This window comes from Kryptolebias marmoratus, linkage group LG5 (genome assembly GCF_001649575.2).
Source record: "Kryptolebias marmoratus isolate JLee-2015 linkage group LG5, ASM164957v2, whole genome shotgun sequence".
In the NCBI taxonomy this organism is placed as follows: domain Eukaryota; kingdom Metazoa; phylum Chordata; class Actinopteri; order Cyprinodontiformes; family Rivulidae; genus Kryptolebias; species Kryptolebias marmoratus.
In genome coordinates, this window is record NC_051434.1 from 9194328 (window position 1) to 9212506 (window position 18179).

The following is an 18179-nucleotide window of genomic DNA, read 5'->3' on the forward strand; positions in this document are numbered from 1 at the left end:
ATTCGATGGAATAACCTCGTCGTCTCTCACTGCTTTTAGAGTAACCTGCAGAGCTGTACAACAGCTCGCTTTCACAACACGTTCTGTATGTGGAAAGAAATCCTGTGCTCTGTTGTGCTCTGACTAAACTGGAGCTCTTAGAGAAGACAGAAGTTAAAGTTTTTTTTTTACTGATTTTAAAGAAAGAGGGTGGCTTTAAATCAAAACTGGAGAAACAATGAAAATATGAGGTCTTGTTTCCCTTTTTTTCAGGAAAAAACAAACATCAAGGTAAAATTTTCATTGTAAAATGACTATCTATTTATTTTATTTTGTCCTCTGTTTAATACTTTAATTAAGAGTACCTGCTAAGAGTTAAAATTGACTATCAGAGTACGTAAAAAATCTGACTAATTCAGACCTTTGTTTATCTTGATTAACAGTTTGAATCCACTTTAATAAAGTGACAGTAAAAATTCTAACTAGCATTCCTTTAATAAATACATATTGCCCACTGCCTTGCATGCCAAAGTTTTAAACAAAGATCTAATGTGATCTGTTAGTGCTCACAGTCTGTAATGAGAATGAGAATCAGCTACTTTCACGCCGATTTTTTACCCAATATCAGTAAAGAAAATAATTGAATTATCAGCATTTAGGTGTTTGCTATGGTCAAATAGCTGTGGAGTCTATCTTGAAACAGGCTGACTCCAAAAGTTAATCAGTTGTAGATGTACATCCAATAATTACTTTCTGAGAGAACAAAAAAACATTCAGTGGTTCATGAGATATTTTGCTGACAAAAAGACACAGGCAATTACATTTTTACCCTCCTCTCATGGCAGCAGGCAATAATGAATGATGGGACACAACATTATTATTGTCATTTTTTCATAAAATATCCCACAGTATTTACTAATTTTATGACTTTATTGCACATTTGGAATCAGTGAAGAGGCCATTTTAGGACTGCTCTGTTTTACAGGAGATCAACTTTAAAGTTTTTTTCTAAAAACACTAACTTGAGTCAAAATCCAGCTTTCGGACCTCATCACTTTCCAACTACTGAAGCGTAAATCCTTTAAATCATTCATGTTGTCAGTTTGTATCACAAATTAGAGCTGCTAGAAGTGGAGGTGCCGATCAGAGCTGAGCTCCAAACTTCTCACGTAGCGAATAAATATACCGGAGGTGTCAGACTAATTTCTTCCTGCCGCACGCAGCCTGACAGCGAGACAATATAGCACCTTAAGGTTTTGTAAAAACATTAAACCCCAGATTTGAAGAGAAGCTGAAGGTTTGAAATCACCCGAGACGTCTCATCATGGACAGGGGCTTGAATCCGATTGCTTGTTGACACGTTTGTCCCAGCTGAGATCTGCGAGCAGTCAGAAAGCATCGTGTAAAGTGTTGTGTACCTGTCAGGGAAGAGGCCTTGTTTTGGAAGATACAGACGGTGTAATTCATCAGGCCTAGGCGGGGGCTCTTGAAGAATGGAGAAGTGACAAAGTGGATTCTTTTGAGAGTAATGATGGCTGCCGGTGTTTGGAATAGATTGAGTGTCTTTGAGGATCTATCAAAGCCGTCCTCCTTGGCCCACAGGTGCGATGCGCCACACTTCGCCGTCCTGTCAAAGTATTGCAAATATTGAGACATTATTACACAAGTGTGTTTTAATGGAAGGGTTCTATAACTTCTGTAGTTTAATTATTTTTTTTCTTTAGTCAAAAAAGTTTGTTTGGCTCATAAAAGACTCAGTTTCATCTTCTTTTGTGAGTAAAATGTGATCAATTAGGTACCACTTCCTAATAAGGGCCCCTTTGTGCTGAGTCAGCATCTACACTTATGAGTTTTTGTTAATTTGTATGTTTTATTGTTCTCTAAAGTTTTCTCCATACATCGTACTGTTTTAGCCAGTCATGCACTCAGGTTTGTGTAACTTTTTGACTTTTAAAAATATTTACCATTATTTACAAATATTTTCCACATCGAAATACATTAAGAGCTCTCCAGTTCCTTCAAACACATTGTTCATCCTCTTCATCTGCTTCATTTTGCAGCTTTTAGTTTTAGGTAACCTTTTACTACTTTTACTACAAACCAGTTTTCAGCATACACACTGCATTTTGGAGAAAAAAAAAGTAATTTCTTTAGCTAATGCTTCAGAAATAGGTTATTTGTGTGTTTGTAAACTGTTTATAAATCATTAATAATCATGAATGAAGAAGTTATAAAAAAAGCGTTCATACACTAAAGCAGGTAAAACTCACTACTTATCAAGCTCCAACTCTGTACCTTTATTCATTTCAACAAATTTTAGATTTTAGATATCGAACATTTGTCAGTAAGATGCCTCCACGGAAACATGATGAACACTTTTAGACACAGAATTTGTTTTGGTATAAAAAGTTATTTAGTTTATTTTGTGCTCACCTTACTTTTTAACTGCATTTACCAGAATTAATAAAAATACAGCACTTGATTTTGTCAAATAGTGAGCTTGCTTCATTGTATAGACACTGTTATATAATTGTTTTATGCAATATTGTTAATGCTTTATAAAGTGCTCAAACTCCTGAATAACTGTTTATAAATCCTTTATAAAATGTCCCTCATTAGGAAGTGGTATCATTCAGATTGAACATAATTCGGCTCAACAAATCCATGTAAATATCTTCAAGTGAAACTCCTGCACGTGTCTCTTTATCCGTATGTGTTTGTGATCTGCCTCTGCTTGCTGTTTGTGGAGCTTCACCATGTGCTATTTAGCACCTCAGAAAAGGTAAATAGGTTACACTCGCGGTGCTGTGGTTCCTCTTGCAAATTCCTCATTATTTTGAACTATTCCTGGTTTTGGTTTGCCTGCTTTTTGAATGTCAAATGTCGTATTTATTTCATCTGGAGCTGTGCGGGGAACTACTGTCAGGCGGTCGGGTTTAGACTCTTGGACAGTGTGACGAGTCTCATTCACATTCTGTCCAAACCTGACATCATTTGCATGAGAATAAGCCCCAAACTCTGCTAACGTGACACGTCCCAGACAAGGGATCACAACTTGGCTGTCATATTAGGCCGGTAAATTCAGGTGACATGGATCCTGTGTCCTCATCTGGGCCAACCTGACAGTGGTTCATGTTCCCTGCTGTCTTTTTTGTGTGGGGCTTTGTGAGTGAGAGGGGAGGGGGGATGCTTTTAATCAGCATGACGAAACCTGCCACCCCCCTCTCTCTCCTGCACACACACACACACACGCACACACACACTAGGTGAGAGTGGGCATATGCTGAGGGGGCAGTGGGCTGGCCGTTATGCCATCATTAGTCCAAGCCTACACGGCGAGCTTCTGACACATGTCGAAGGAGCTTCATTCGACCTACAGAAGGCGCATACGCATTATGCAAAGGCAGCAGTGTCTATATGAGCAGAGCGACTGTCAGTACGTGAAGAACTGAAGGAGGAAGTGCAGGGGCCTGAGGGAGGGAGGAGGGAGGAGAGAAGGGAGGAACAGGAAGAAGAGGAAACTCCAAATCAATAAGAGAAATGAGATTTGTTTGGAAATTTGTTTTAAGTCGTATTTATCTGAGTAAAAATGCATGTACAGGAAATTAAAACAATGTTATTATTAGTGTTAGATTAGTATTAGACTTCTAAAATGGGAGGGAAATAAATAGACTGATAAAATGTTTTTGTGGGGTTTTTTTTTTAAATGAGAAGGTAAGTTGTTGAACGACAGCTGAAATGTGCTAAAGCAGAAACTTCGCTGTTAAAGCTAAAAGAAGCAGGACACTAGCTAAAATTAAGCAAAATATTAAATGGCAGTAAAAAATGGTGCCCAATTTTTCTTTAAAACAACATAAAGGTCTGTGTTACTGTGGCTCATAAGCATGTAGCTCCAGCCATTCGCTTGATTTACATGCAAAATCAACTTTAACATCCTTAACAACACTTCAGTGAACATTTCCTTTATTGTGTACCTTTTATGAGTTGGCCTAAACTTGAACCTTCCTTTTTTATTCCTGCTTTTTGCATTTTCTTACTTACACAACTTCCGATATTTTACGATTAGGAGATTATCATCTGCATACATGATTCAGAAGGCTGCAAATGGGGGCCTTAAGTGGCAGAAATGGTTTCCTCTCACACTTGAGCAAAAAGCATGATGTAAAATCAGGACCGTTGCATTATAGGTGCTTTGCAATGATCCTAAATAATTTATCAACTAACAATGTTTTCATCCTGAACTATTTATTTTACACTTTTAGAGTTTGAAGCTTTAATTTCCTGACAAAGCACTTTGCCTTTAGAAATATCATTTTACTTGAGTTTATTTCTGAAAGAACAGAACTCCTCTGTCATACAGAAATGAGGCTGCTGTTTATCAGATGCTTGTGCACTTTACGGTCAGGCCAAAATGCTGCTCTGTGAATACAGCCATTTAACTCTGACAGAACTAAAGCGAAAGTCATAATAAATAACCGCGTTGTCTGTGTTCCTCATCCGTTCCCTCAAACAGCTGCCCAAAGACTTTAACATCATTACGAGATGTATTAATAGAAGAACCAATAATCCACTTAACGCCCAGAGTGAAGGGTAAAGTCATTTTTGCGAGTCCGAGGAAGAGATTCTGCTTTCATACAGTACAATGATTTAGCACCAGAACCCTGCCAGTCCTTTGTCACTCGGGCACCGCAATCTTTCTCTGTCAGTCGCCAGGGGGAAGGACTGAAATTCACTTTTTTTTTTTTAAATAAAGCTAAATGCACATGGTCCAATAGCTCATGAATATGAATATACATATGAATAGACAAGATGAGGAGGCGGATGGATGTTGGCTTGTCACTTTTGCCTTGCCGAACATCTCCACTGAGGGTGAGCCACGTTCTGGATCCTTTAACACAACCGGATCCCTGCAAATCCACAACTCGGTTCCCCCTCTCCGTCGTGATTACTCCGTTAAAGACGTGGTGTTTTACTGTTTTTATTTTTCCAGCCCCAAATTAAGTCGCTATCATTAGCATAAGTTTGACATGTCATTAATTAACAGTTATCCAACAATCATGATCGCAGTGGGAGCGAGAGTGACGGAGGACTGACGGGAGGGCGGAGGAGGAGCGGCGAGATGGTGACAAGTGTGGACTTTGCACTAAATTGCATTAAAATGACGAGTTAGTTTAATGAGCCAAACACACCCAAACAGCTGTTTTCGCAGAAAAGAACGCCTGCGTCTGAGTGGATCTAATTTGAGAACATTACCAGTCAACCAGAGAGATGTGTATCTGGGTTTTTAAAGGCTTATACTGTTAATAGAATAACACTGATCCTGAAACGCTGGGGCTTAAATCTCTAATGTGGATTTCTTTGTTGCATTAGTTTCTTAGTTTGTCGTATTTATTATTATTTATGTTTTATGGGCTACCACATGCACTTTACCACTGTTAGAACAGTTTAGCTCATTGGTAAGTTATGTTTAGCAGAGATCTACATGACAAAATGCAGAATCTGAGTCATAATAACAGCTCCGGGACACATAATGAAAACAAGAGTCTGCTTCCATAATGCGCGTTCATCCCCGTTTGTTGTCCACGGCAGTAGTATTAACATCATTTTGTGCTGTCTTCACAGGCTGGTTCAGGCCAGAGGATTAGCAAAAGTGCAGGTTGGTAATTGCAGCTATTTTTTATTACTATTTGTTTATTTATTTATTTTTGAAGTGTTAAGTTTCCAGTGAACCTAGAACCCATTCACACCTGTTTTTAACTGTTTTATTGAGGTCCTAAGTGGTAAAGTATTAAATAAAAATCCCTTGTGATCTGTTCGTGCTTAAAGTAGGTGTTGGGGATGACTCTCAGATACTACCACACCAAATCTTAGCTCAGCATCTGTAAGACTGACTGAGTTATAGCCTTGTTTTTTGTTTGCTAAGGTCATTTGGCAGTGTCGGCCATCTTGAACAGGGTTAACTCAAAAGGTCAGTCAGTTGTGGATCTGCATCACTTTCTGAGAGAATTATCAAAACTCTCCATTCATTCTTGGGATATTTTGCTAACAAACCGACAAATAAATACACGTAGATAGGCACATTTTTGTCTAATAAATTTTATATTGGATGAAATAAATATGATGCTAGTTTGGACACGCATTATTAATTAATGTGCAATGTTTTAAAATTTGTTTTCCTTTAGTTCTAGTTGAACATAATATCTTGGCTTTTATCGTGAAAGCTCAGATGACTTTTTGTTTTGTGTTATTAACATCTATAACATCTTATTAAAATGTATTATTTTTGTACCACTCTTTAGTTACCTTTGGTTTCTTTTTAAATAAACTATAGAAAGAAACTTTGACTTCACCTGATTCTATATTTTTCTCAAATAAAAACTGCACTCTGTGTAAACGCAATTTTTCTGAGGGGACGAATATTACTTCCACAAATTAAACTCTTCTTGTCAATAAATGTTGCTCAGTGTGGGCAGAATTCACATTTAAAGACACTTTTATAGCAGACCGGAATACAAAGACCAGTGGATTCAGTGCTGTATCGTTGTATTCTGATGAAGATTGTAAGAATAAGCAGACGTAGCTGTCTTCTTACGTAAATCTTTGTTTCTTGTAGAAATTGATTATTGTAACAGAAATTGTCTTACGGTTTCCTTCTTCCTGTCAAACAAAAGAAATTGCTATGCTCACTGCTAAATCAGTCCACTTTTTCACATCTAAATATATGGTATATGTTTATGTTGAAGTATGTCATTTAACAAATAACAATGATATATGAGTATATTCTCTTAAAAATAATAGGATTTCCAAAGATATATTTACTACAATTGAGATATTTTCCAGATTTTGTTCATTGCTATATTACAAATGCAGGTAAAATGTTTTTTTTTAAACATGTCCTGTTATTTTGTTGGAATTATCTTACTGAAGGGATAAAGCTGGAAGTTTACAGTTAAATGTACCTGTTGGTGTGTGATTTGACGCCTCCAGGTTTGAGGCACTCTTTTCGGGGAAACTCCACATATTGCTCCTGTCATACCTGTCCAACACACAATGCGAGGAGAAGCTCTGCTTTGTTTGTCAAAAACTCGGGCTCTCCAACTCCCGGTTTAACTCCCACACTGTCACTGTCTGGCTCGCTTCTCCACAGCCGTGGGAGTATTAACGCATGACATCTACAATGGCCTGAACACAACACGCCGAGATTGAGTTCCTCATGCTGCCTGTGCGCGTCACTTCTTACCTTCACTCTGAGTTAAGCCAACACCACGGCTGGGAGAGAGATGTGACAAAAAACCAGGGGGAAGGGAAGTGGGAAATAAGGCAGAGCCAAAGCCGATCTGCCACTCAGCGACAGGCGTTTTTTGACAATCATATGCTGTCATCACTTTCTGATCAGACCTGTCAGCAGGAAACGTGGCGACACGACAGCACTGCAGAAGGAACATCGGCGAGCCCACCTCTCCCTTCCCCATCCCTCTTTACTGCACACAGATATTCAGAGTTGTGTTATTTATGTACACACATATCACAAAGAGACATGCAAACACATCAGATATGTCAGAAAGTGCTACGTACCCACCCTCAGAATAAAACAGGCCTGGTTGCATAGCACTGAGTCAATTAGCTGCACTCTGCCGGTGCTGCAGGGAGAGTCCAAAAAAAGTAGCAAGCAGTGAATTCTCCGACTGACAGCTGAGGGAGTTAAAGTCCTACTTAAATAATTTCATTATTGACTGTGATGTATGAGAGATTCTGGGCGACAATCACCTCTTGGTGTAACTTTCTTTTATGGACCAACAAATTGCAAGTACACTGCTTTTAAACATGATCAAACGCTCCATGTTTGCATCTAAAAAACCCAATCCAAAACTCGAACCAGCAGCAGTGTTTGGAAGCTGAAGCCGTGAGAGTTCCGTTCAATAGAGCCAATTATTATTCTCTGTCCAAACAGAGAAAAACAAGAAACAGAGAGATGAAATAACATCTGTCATGTCATCTGAGCCTAACTGCCAGTCAGAGGAGCCAAGCTGCCATCTGCGGGAGTGATGGAAACAGAAAGAGATCTTAAAAGCATTTTTTCTTTGAATTATTTAAAGACACAAAGTGGTGGGAGGACAGTGTCTTACTCGCTTCAGCGTTTTTTAAGGGGGAAAAAAAAATCAGTCAGACTCTAACAATTTTATTGTTGTAAATATAATTTTATCAGATTGTGTAAACTAGTACAGGCAGCTTACTGTAAACTAAACTTCCCTTTTTAAAGATGATGGCTGTAATGGGCTTCTTTTCTTCTTAATAAATTTGAAAGGTAACCCAACCTGCTTTTTAACAAATTCCTGAAACTTTAACTGGGTTTGAAGGATTTGTTATCTGTTGACACGACACAAGACAACCAACCAGGTCCCAAAACAGACTCTGAATCTTTCATTGTTAATGTTAATCGAGCTCCATAAGCAGTAAATTCACAGCACCCGTACATGAGGAGTCTATTCCCACAGCGCAGAGCTTTGTTCAAACCAAACGATGCCGCTCAGAAAGAATCTGTTCATTAACTGTACATCTGTCACTGCTGATGGGAAGAATCACACTGAACACCAAGACATCAGACAGCTGGACTGGCAGCTGCCACTTTCACCCTTCTGATGTTCTGATTTTATTGGGATCGGAGCGAAAGGATTCTGATCACGCGTCAAAATCCCTTCATGTCTGCGCTCAGAGAATTAACTGGAGGATAAAGCTAGAAGGTAATAAATTCATGGAGACTGTGTTTTAATCTTTACCTTTTGGGATTTATATGATTGGTAATATTAAAACTGAACTATACGGCTTTTCTAAGTATACACAAATCTTTGATTATTTTGATGAACATTTCTTGAAGATATTTTTCCTCTCACTCCTTCAGTTTTCATGGTGGTTTTGTCAAAGTTTCCAAACCCCGTTTTTCTGTCATGCAGTTGCTGAGGTTCAAAATAATGGTTTAGATCTCCTGAAGTGGGGTTCTGTGGAAAAGGTACGAACAATCAATATCTTACCTGTTGTAGATAGCTCTTTGAACAACTCAATTTGAAGAAATAAATGTTAGCTCTTACCAGATTGATGAGTGGGTCTTTAAACAAGTCTAATCTCAAAAACTTCCTGCTGGAATAAGAGTGTCAAGTGGAACTGATGGCGGAGTAAAAACGAGTGAATTAGTGTTCACGTGTCATGCTATCAGCCTTTTTGACGCTGAAGTTGTTTTTAAACAGCAGCATTTCACTTTGGTCTTGGCCACTCTTGGACTAGCCTTTAGCTAGTCAGTCTGATCAGAGATAAACTCTGTTTCTCCAAACTGAGGTTTCGTCTCAGAGCTATCATCAGCAGGTAAGATATTAGTTGTTCATAATCTTTACCCAGAAATTCACTTCAAAACATCTGAATGTTTTTAGTTTTATTTGCCATATTTCTAAAAGCTGAACAGGAACAAGAACTGATTTAAATGATAAGATTTGTCCTCATATGGACAGTATTGCTCTTTGTCAGGCTTGTAGCTGTTTTGTTGTTTGTTTCCCTTCAAGCTGCCGGAGCTTCAAAGTGGAAACAGTAACGGCTGGTCAAGCGGTGTGTCAGACGAAGAAACACAAACAAGTCACCCCCATGTTTTTGTCTCCAGCTGAGGCGACCGCTTAGAGAAAAACGAGCAAATTACCAAAAAAAATAAATAAATAAAAGAACCAAACAGGACGAGTTGCTATGATGATCTAAATCAGAGACTCGCAACATCTCCCAAGTCCTGCAGCTTCGGTCTTTTGTTTGTGTTTTTGTTCCTTTCACTAACAGCAAAACAAACAAGCGAGCACAGCTCCCACAACCTCTCCGAGTGACTGTTAGCCTTCGTTTCATTCGGTTCTTCCTCCCACTCAGACGTCACTTTGACACACATCAGCCTCGCGCTGTTTGATGAGCCCGTGTTAAGCGCTCAGCAGCTGAGGACATTGTTTGCGGCGTCTCGCTGTGTCAAGGTGTCTGCACATATTAAGTGTTTGTTACGCACAGTCTAATTAAAAGGATGCATTTCAAAAGCACTAAATGAATATGCAAATGTTCTGTGTCTGCGTCTCGTTGTCTGAAGTGGCGATAACAATGTGGCTCTAAGCTCTTCTCTTAACTGTAATTTTCTTGATCCACCATGACAAACAAACAGAAACGATAATCCTATTATTTTTTTTTTTAATGGCACAGTTTTGTTTTCTCAACGCAGTTGATGAGCGAAAGGGCTTTTTTGTGTGTTCTGTTTTCTTCTGCCATCACTGACAAAACTTGAAATCAATTTTCAGCCATTTCTGTTTAAGCCTACACTTTTCCTAAATTATTTCTTACTTATTTTTCTTTTGTGTGAGTGTGTGTGTGTGTGTGTGGTGTGTATGTTCTTGAACCGGACAATCAAGGAGAGCACAGTTTTCTCCTCCAGGGCAGAATTTACATTAAGTAGCTTAGCTTCACAGTAGGCTATTATTATTTGTTGCCATTTTTCTTTTATTATGAAGGGAAAGATATGTTCATTTATTTTTGGAAGGTTTTCCAAACCTTGACATTTGAAATCTTTTGTTGTCTCTCCGAGTAAGGCACATAAATAAAGAATAGTTTCTGAGGTTTTATCCACACAGTGAGCTCTGTTTTACTAACATGAAACATAGCAGAGGGGTAGTTGCGGGAGACAAAAAAGTCAAAACAAAAATGATTTAGGCAGTATTGCACATTGTGTCATCAGAAAAGTGCAATATAAATATATTATTTAAAATTTTGGAATGTGTACTGACTTTGAGTGTTTGAAAATTAAGCATATTTGACAATGTTGTCATCAAATTTGTATCTTCAAAAAAGCTACTTTTCAGGAAATAAAACAAACGTGTCTCTATTAATTCAAATAAACTAAGTGGTTGCAAGTTTATTTTCACACTTTTTATTGGATATTCATCCATATAAATTGGACAACAGCTAAAGCAGAGATCCCCAAACCACCATCTCCCCAGCTTCCTCCTCCAGCTCCTACGGAGGGACTCCAAGGTGTTCCCACTCCAAGCTGTGAGATCTAATCTCTCCAGCAGGTCCTGGGTCTGCCCTGAGGTCTCTGCCCAGTGGGACATGTGTGAAACAACTCCCCCTGGAAGGCATCCCAAAGGCATCCTTACCAGATGCCCAAACCAACTTAATTAGCTGTTTTCGAGAATCGCCACCTCATTGTGGTGGAGGAAGCCCACCAAGAACCCCAGAAGCTATGAGTTATGTTGTCAGGGGCAGTTTGGCTTTACAATGGCCTTCTTTAGGAAAGTGCTATGGCTGAAGGGCTGGACAAAGTATGATTCAACAACCCTTATGATGACTACAAGACCAGTGGGTGACGATACCTCACCAGGACTAGGGATAGCAGGGCCTCACCCTGAGCCAGGCCTGAGGGGGGAGGCTCGTCAGTGATCACCTGGTTGATGGGACTTTACCAAAAAGTTCCAACTAGGCACAGCCCTAATGAGCTTCATGGGACCACCCTCATGTGAGCCTACCACCTGCAGGAGGTGCCATAAAGAACGGGTCCATTGTGGATTGGGGGACTGTGTCTGACTGTCCCCCAATCCACAATCCGTTTAATCCACAATCTGGTTTTAGGGGTACTGTTTAGTACTATTTTATTTAGTTTTTGAAATTGTGCAAGCACAGGTGACTAAAACAAAACCTAACGGTTCAGTTCAGTTCTTAAAAATATGAAGAATCTATTTTTAAAAAAGAGCTCGTCAACACTTGTTTGGATTTCTCTTGTTTAGAAAGCATGCTATTTTAAATGCTATATACAGTGTATTGGTTCTCATGGTAGCCAATAAATGACAACCTAAAGCCAACTTAAAGCTCTTTGATGACATTGCAAAACAATGTTTTATGCCCCCAATGTATGGTCCATGACAGGGTCCTGTTTGCTAAATTCTTCATGCAGCTTCAAATATGCTGATTCTGGACAGTATACACTGCATTAGCCAACAAAGCAGTGTTTATGGAAAAAAAACAATATTTATAAGCTCTTGTGTGTCCTGTTTTGTGTGTTTCTATGCAAGGAGATTTGTAATACTCCACGCTTTGATTGCTGACTTTCAAAATGAACGACATGCTCATCCATGAAACATTTGTTGGTGAAACCCAGAACTGTAGGGTGATTGGACTGCTGTGCACATGTGCTGCTCTTGTTCAAACTGTGGCTCAGTCGTGCAAACAGGAAAACTCTGAGCTGACTTTTATGAGCAAATATCTGCTGAGCTTGCTTTGAAGCTTGAGCGGTGCCACCGTTTAATCAGCAGCTGAACTTTGCTAAGGTAAGTATATGACTGAAACTCCTGAACCCCGAGTTTATACATTATCATCCTGTCAAACTGCGCTTTTTAAAGGTCAAGATGCTCTGAGAATAATTGTAAATGGCTTCGATAAGTTTCAGGACTTCTTAAAAGGGGTTAAACCTCGTGATTGTGATGGTTGTCTTTCAACCTGGAAAGTTCATACAAATGACCACTGGTGTTTGGATTCGGCAGTGGTCACAGACGCTCAGACATCTGACAGCACATCCAGAGATCAGCCACCATGTCTCTGCTGACAGCTGCTGCTATTAAGGACACCAGCAGTGTGTGACTTCTGACTGCTTTAAAGAATGAGTGGTGATTTTTTTTCTTTTTTTTCTCTTTTAAAACTCACAAGCTGCAAAATTTTCAAGAAACTTGGTGACAAATTATGTTTCATTTTACCGGTTTTAATGTAAAAAGTCATGGTCAACGAAGGATTACTTTTATTATACTGTTTAAAGGTGCTGTGAGAAAATGAAGGAGAAACACCCACGTGACAGCTTCTTCAGGTATTAGTAACTTTTAGGATTTTTTTTTATGCGTTAAGCCATAAAAGAGCTAAAAACTGCAATATGTACAGAAAGTGTTGACATGAAAAATATGACACCTTCAAGAAACCCTTTTGGCATGGCTGCCAATTTCCCAACGACAACCTATGGCAGATTCATTTCCTAACTAATACCTGAACTAAATGCTTTATTTCCCTTGAACTCTGGAGGCTTAGAAATGTTCAAGCATTATTATATTATTTCCTATACGGTGTGCCCTGTAATCACTGAATAGCAGCAGGAAAAGAGAATAAGCTTGAATGCAGGTGACAGCTGAGTGCTTTTGTTCACAATGTACGAGTTTATTTGAGAAAAAATATATACTTCTGCTGGAAAAATGAAGAAAAGTCAACATGTAATTATTGTTGGAAGTGTTTGTTTGAATCTTAGTCGACAGAGGTATTTAAGAGTCTGAGACAAATCCTCATGCAGTCTCCCTTGAACCCGACAGAAGACACCGAGACCCCTTTAATCTTGGCGGTAATGCACTGACAAGCTCCTCTGACGCACCTTTCATTTGAAATGTTTTAATGTCTCTTCACATTCTGCTCCTGTCGTCCTTTTCCTCCGTCGCTTCTTGACTCTCCTCACCCCTCTCTCTTATGAGGTAGGCGTTGTCAAGCGTTTTTTTTTTTTTTTAAAGGAGCTTGAGCTAACTTCTAGGGAACATCAGTCCAACTTTAATCAGAATTTTTTTTTTTCCAGCTTTGTGAAGAAGTTAATTTATTAAAGTGATGGCATTTGCAGGGAAAAGCTCTGCACACCTTGCACTCCCAGGGGACGGCAGAGCTAGTCCCTTAGAAAACGGTGCACAAAGAGAACACTGTCTGCTCAGGTAGGCAAAGGGGTTATACCTGGAGAAAAAGGTGCAGAGCCTTAAAAAGCTGCCCCACCAACAACAATACATCAAGACTGAAAGAGATGCGAGAAATGTATGACTTGTTTCAGTTTATAGATAACCATTATGCAATTAAATGCAGTTTCTTTAAAAAATAGAAACACTTTGAAAGTCAATTCATGTTCCCCCTCACTTACCTTCTGTAGCTTCCTGGCCTTTGCTCAGAAGTCATTTTTGTGGAAATGAAGAACTAAAATGGTTTCTAATGCACAGAAAGTTGTCTAAATTTAGGTTTTGCTTTGCTTTAATGCAAGAACAGCTAGAAATGTACAGCACTGTTGTTTTTAAAGATACATCTGTTCAAGAGCTCTTTTGTTTGGCCATATTTTATTCCATTTCCACCACTAGTAAAGATATAAAGTAGGCTTTTTTTACCTTCTTGGTTCTACATAATGATAATAGACTTTATCAGCCATGATCCTTAATCTCATGCACTTTGTTAATTGAACCTTCTTAACTGTCTGATGTTTCAGACTCCGGTAAGAGGATTGAAATGCATCACACACTGTACTTTTGAGACTGATTTGTCTCAATCTAGACAGGAGAAAGACTTTGAGGCTTTTTTGGTGGGTATGAGACGTGATGGCATTGAAACTGCTCAGCTTCCTGCTGTGTCCACCACAGGGGTCCTCCACACACCATATGGAGAGGGCTTTAGATGTTTCATAGAGATATTTGGAATCTGTTTCATTCCGAAAGCACATCACGGTTCTTGTTTTTATGTGCTGTGGTTCGAGAGGATGCATACCTGCGAGGAGAACCTTATTTAAACTGTGGACCAAAAAACTTTGCAACTCTGCTCTTAAGAAGTATAATCAGTGTCTGTATTCAGTTCAGAGGCAACATTTTTACACCCATTAAAGGGTTTTATTTTGATAACTGATCCAGATTTGATGGCTGAATTAGAGGGTGAGTGTAACATGGTTGTTACACCCTTCACCTATATACACTTTATGGTCCATGTTCACAATACAATTTACTTTTACATTTCTGCTGCAAGAGTTTGGGTTAATGCTAACCCAATGGTTATAAGAGGATGATTGTTATGCTTTTTTCTCTCAAGACCAGACTTCTCTTTCCCTGGGCATCAAATGTTAACATTCTGATAAGCTCGGGGCATTATTTACATACCTTCAAGGTGTGGAGTGAGGAGCAAGAACCACAAAATGCATCATAATCCCACTTACCACAATGTCATCAACCTAAGAACTGAGAGTTTCCTTATAAGAGGTGGGAGGGGAAGTTGGATGGAGGAAAGACCACAGCAAACAGGTTACTTGAGTTTAAAAGCACCTTCAGAAACCAGGTTTTCCCATCTTGTTTTAGTCACTCGCTTACTTCGAGTTCTGTTGTTCTTTCACTTAATATTTGGTCATGCTAAGGAATCACATTTTGTTGTTAGGATTAGGCTCTAAAACTACTTGTTTAGTGTTCAGGAATGACTTGTGGCAGGGTTTTAAACACACACACATTAAAATATCATTGTGGAAATATATCAATTCAATGTGTTTAATTAGCATATTGGCAACTGATGCCAAAAATTACTTTGAGTGACTATTTCAGTTGTTCACAAAAAGGATGAAACAACAAAAGATGTTCGTGTGTTTATTTTTGTAGTGGCTAGATTTTGTTTAGTAGCCATTTAAGGCTATAACCTCTGGCTTTTTTTTTTTTTTCACAAAACACACACACAGAGTTGTGTCTGCACACATGTGACATTAATATATTTCACTTCAAAGTCTTTGCTTTTTTTCTTATGACATTCACACTTCTCCAGGGTCAAACAACATCTCACTGTCTCCGTATCAATTATTAAATATTTTAAAAAGCATCCCACCTCCACCTCTGTCACCCCCCCAGAGACCGATGCCGTTATCATTTTTGTCAGAGTCAGTTTCCATCTGCATTTGTCATCCCCCCGCACACATTTACGAGTTATCAATCGCTGTGTCAGGATGCAAAATAACTGATGTTCTTTGGGGCGGGATTGGATGGGACTATCTTTGGCTTTCAATCAATGCATATTCTCTGCCTTCCTCACTCCCGATACGCCACTCCCTCATAAATCTCAAAGCATTGTGGGGCTGTAATGTATTTGTGGGGGGTGCAGCGGCTCGGCTGTGGGGTCTGGATGACAGAAGCAGTAGTTATATTATCAAACATTACACCTTAGGGCAAACACGGTATCAAGGGCTTTCAGACTGTGTATGCTTGGCGCAATGGCAAAGAAGGAGGCCCGACTACAGCACACAGGACGAGAAGGGATTACTTTCTGTCGTCCATAAATCAACTCTCCGGCTAAACTAATCTTTCTGGCTGGATGGCAGAGTAAATACACAGGGAACAGGGATGTAATATGTGCTTGATGCATCTGGTTATGGCTGCCTGGCTGCTTGCAGGAAGGGTGAGAGGCACTCTGCCAAGAGTTATAAGTTTGTTAATGTACACTTCCCTCCTCGCTATATCCTTCTCTATCTTGTTGCACATAAATGTGATGGGTCAGCCAAAATTATGTACAGAGGTGAGTGCTCTCTTCTGTTCTTGTATTTTGGAACAAGTAACACATTAAAAACAGGTAATTAAATAAATGTTAATAAAATATGTCAAGTTCAATGCAAAAAACCATTTATTGTTTTTATCACTGTATTGTGTGAAGAATGTTAAAATGTTTAAATTATGCTCTTGTAGTTTTATTTTCTGCAACATTTCATGGCTTATTTTCTTCCCCTCTACACACAAAACACATATCATTAGTCTGATAATATGAATTTACTGATTTGCTTTGTATGAAATGTGTTGCTTACATTAAATTGTTTTTCATATTTAAGGTTAAACTAAAAAAGGTGAAATTACAGCTTCCTGGACTTCTATATTTAAACAATTTTAAGATTTTTCACTTTCCTTCATCAAGCTGAACTTCATATTTTACCCATTTTTTATTTGCAACCCAAAATCAGAAACTGAAAGTGAAATGCTATAAAAACAACAGGATAAGAATATGGAAGAATTTCTATGTTCATTTTTGTATTTTAAATTGTTGACATCAACAGGTGATTGGAAACAAAAGTGGTACATTTGAGTCTTTAAGGAGCAATGAAGAGCAACAACAGTGAGAGAAAATTATTTAAATGTTTATTACCAACATTCTTTAAAGAAGAATTAGGAAGATGTCTTATATTACTTCTTCTATAAAGCATGATATAATGAAATGATTTATCAAAACTGAAAGTGATGCTTCAGGTCTATCCATTTTGGTGGGATTCTGTGGAAAAGTTATGAATATTTAATGTCTTATTTGTTATTGATAGCTCTTTGAATGACCTTCGTTTTAAGAAACATATATATATATATATATATATATATATATATATATATATATATATATATATATATATATATATATATATATATATAACACCAACTTCAACTGGGGCCAAGTCCAAAATAGATTGCAGATTCTAAAGCTTTATAGTAGTTTTAACACTATTTTACAAGCCTTTAAATCATCATGAACTTTACATTATGTGAGCAGATATCATTCATAGATCCATCTACAACAGGTAAAATATTAATTGTTCATAATGTTATATAAAATCTCTCTTCAGAAGATCTGAAGTATTGCTTTAAGAAATGGAGTAAATGAGTTTGAAGTAATTTTAGCTCAGCGGGCTGAAAGCCTTAACTGGACACTCAAAAGCCTTCATCTGTAGCTGATAGACCCACAGGGGGACTGAAATTCTTGGAGGAACTTTTATTCAGTCACAAATGCCACTTAAAACTTTCCCTCAGGGAAACAAAAAGTTCAGCCTGTCCAGAAGTGGCTGTGACTGCTCTGGGTTTGGAGTTAGGCGATCAAGGTGGTCAAACTAATTCAAATTAAATATATATTTTTTAAAATAAATAGTTCTTCACTGTCTTTAACAAAAGGAAATGACGTATTTGTGAGGGATGAATTAATGCAATAAAGTAAAATGGAGATCCCTTTCTGCACATATTACAAACATATGTCTGTGGCAGTCAAAGGACTTTTTAAATTACTAGTCTTACTCACCTGCAGTCTAAACCTGCTTCTGTAAAGAAAATGTAAAGATGTTTGAAACAAAACTGCAACATGAACCCCTTATTGCCCCTTTCTTTATCACAAAAAATATCTGGATATGAAAAAAAATGCTACTTTTAAGAAAGCGATAAAAACCTTTTAAAAAGTTTTGACTTTTTAAAAGTCAAAAGCTCAGTTATTTTTTACGTTGGTGTATTTGTCCTTGCGATTGGATGGAAGTCATTAGTGCATTAAATTCATCTGGAAACTATAAAGTCTGCAAATTGTTGCACTGTTTGATGGTCTTTACTAAAAGAAATGAACTTCTTAAAAAATATTTGGCACCTAGACATAATTGTGTT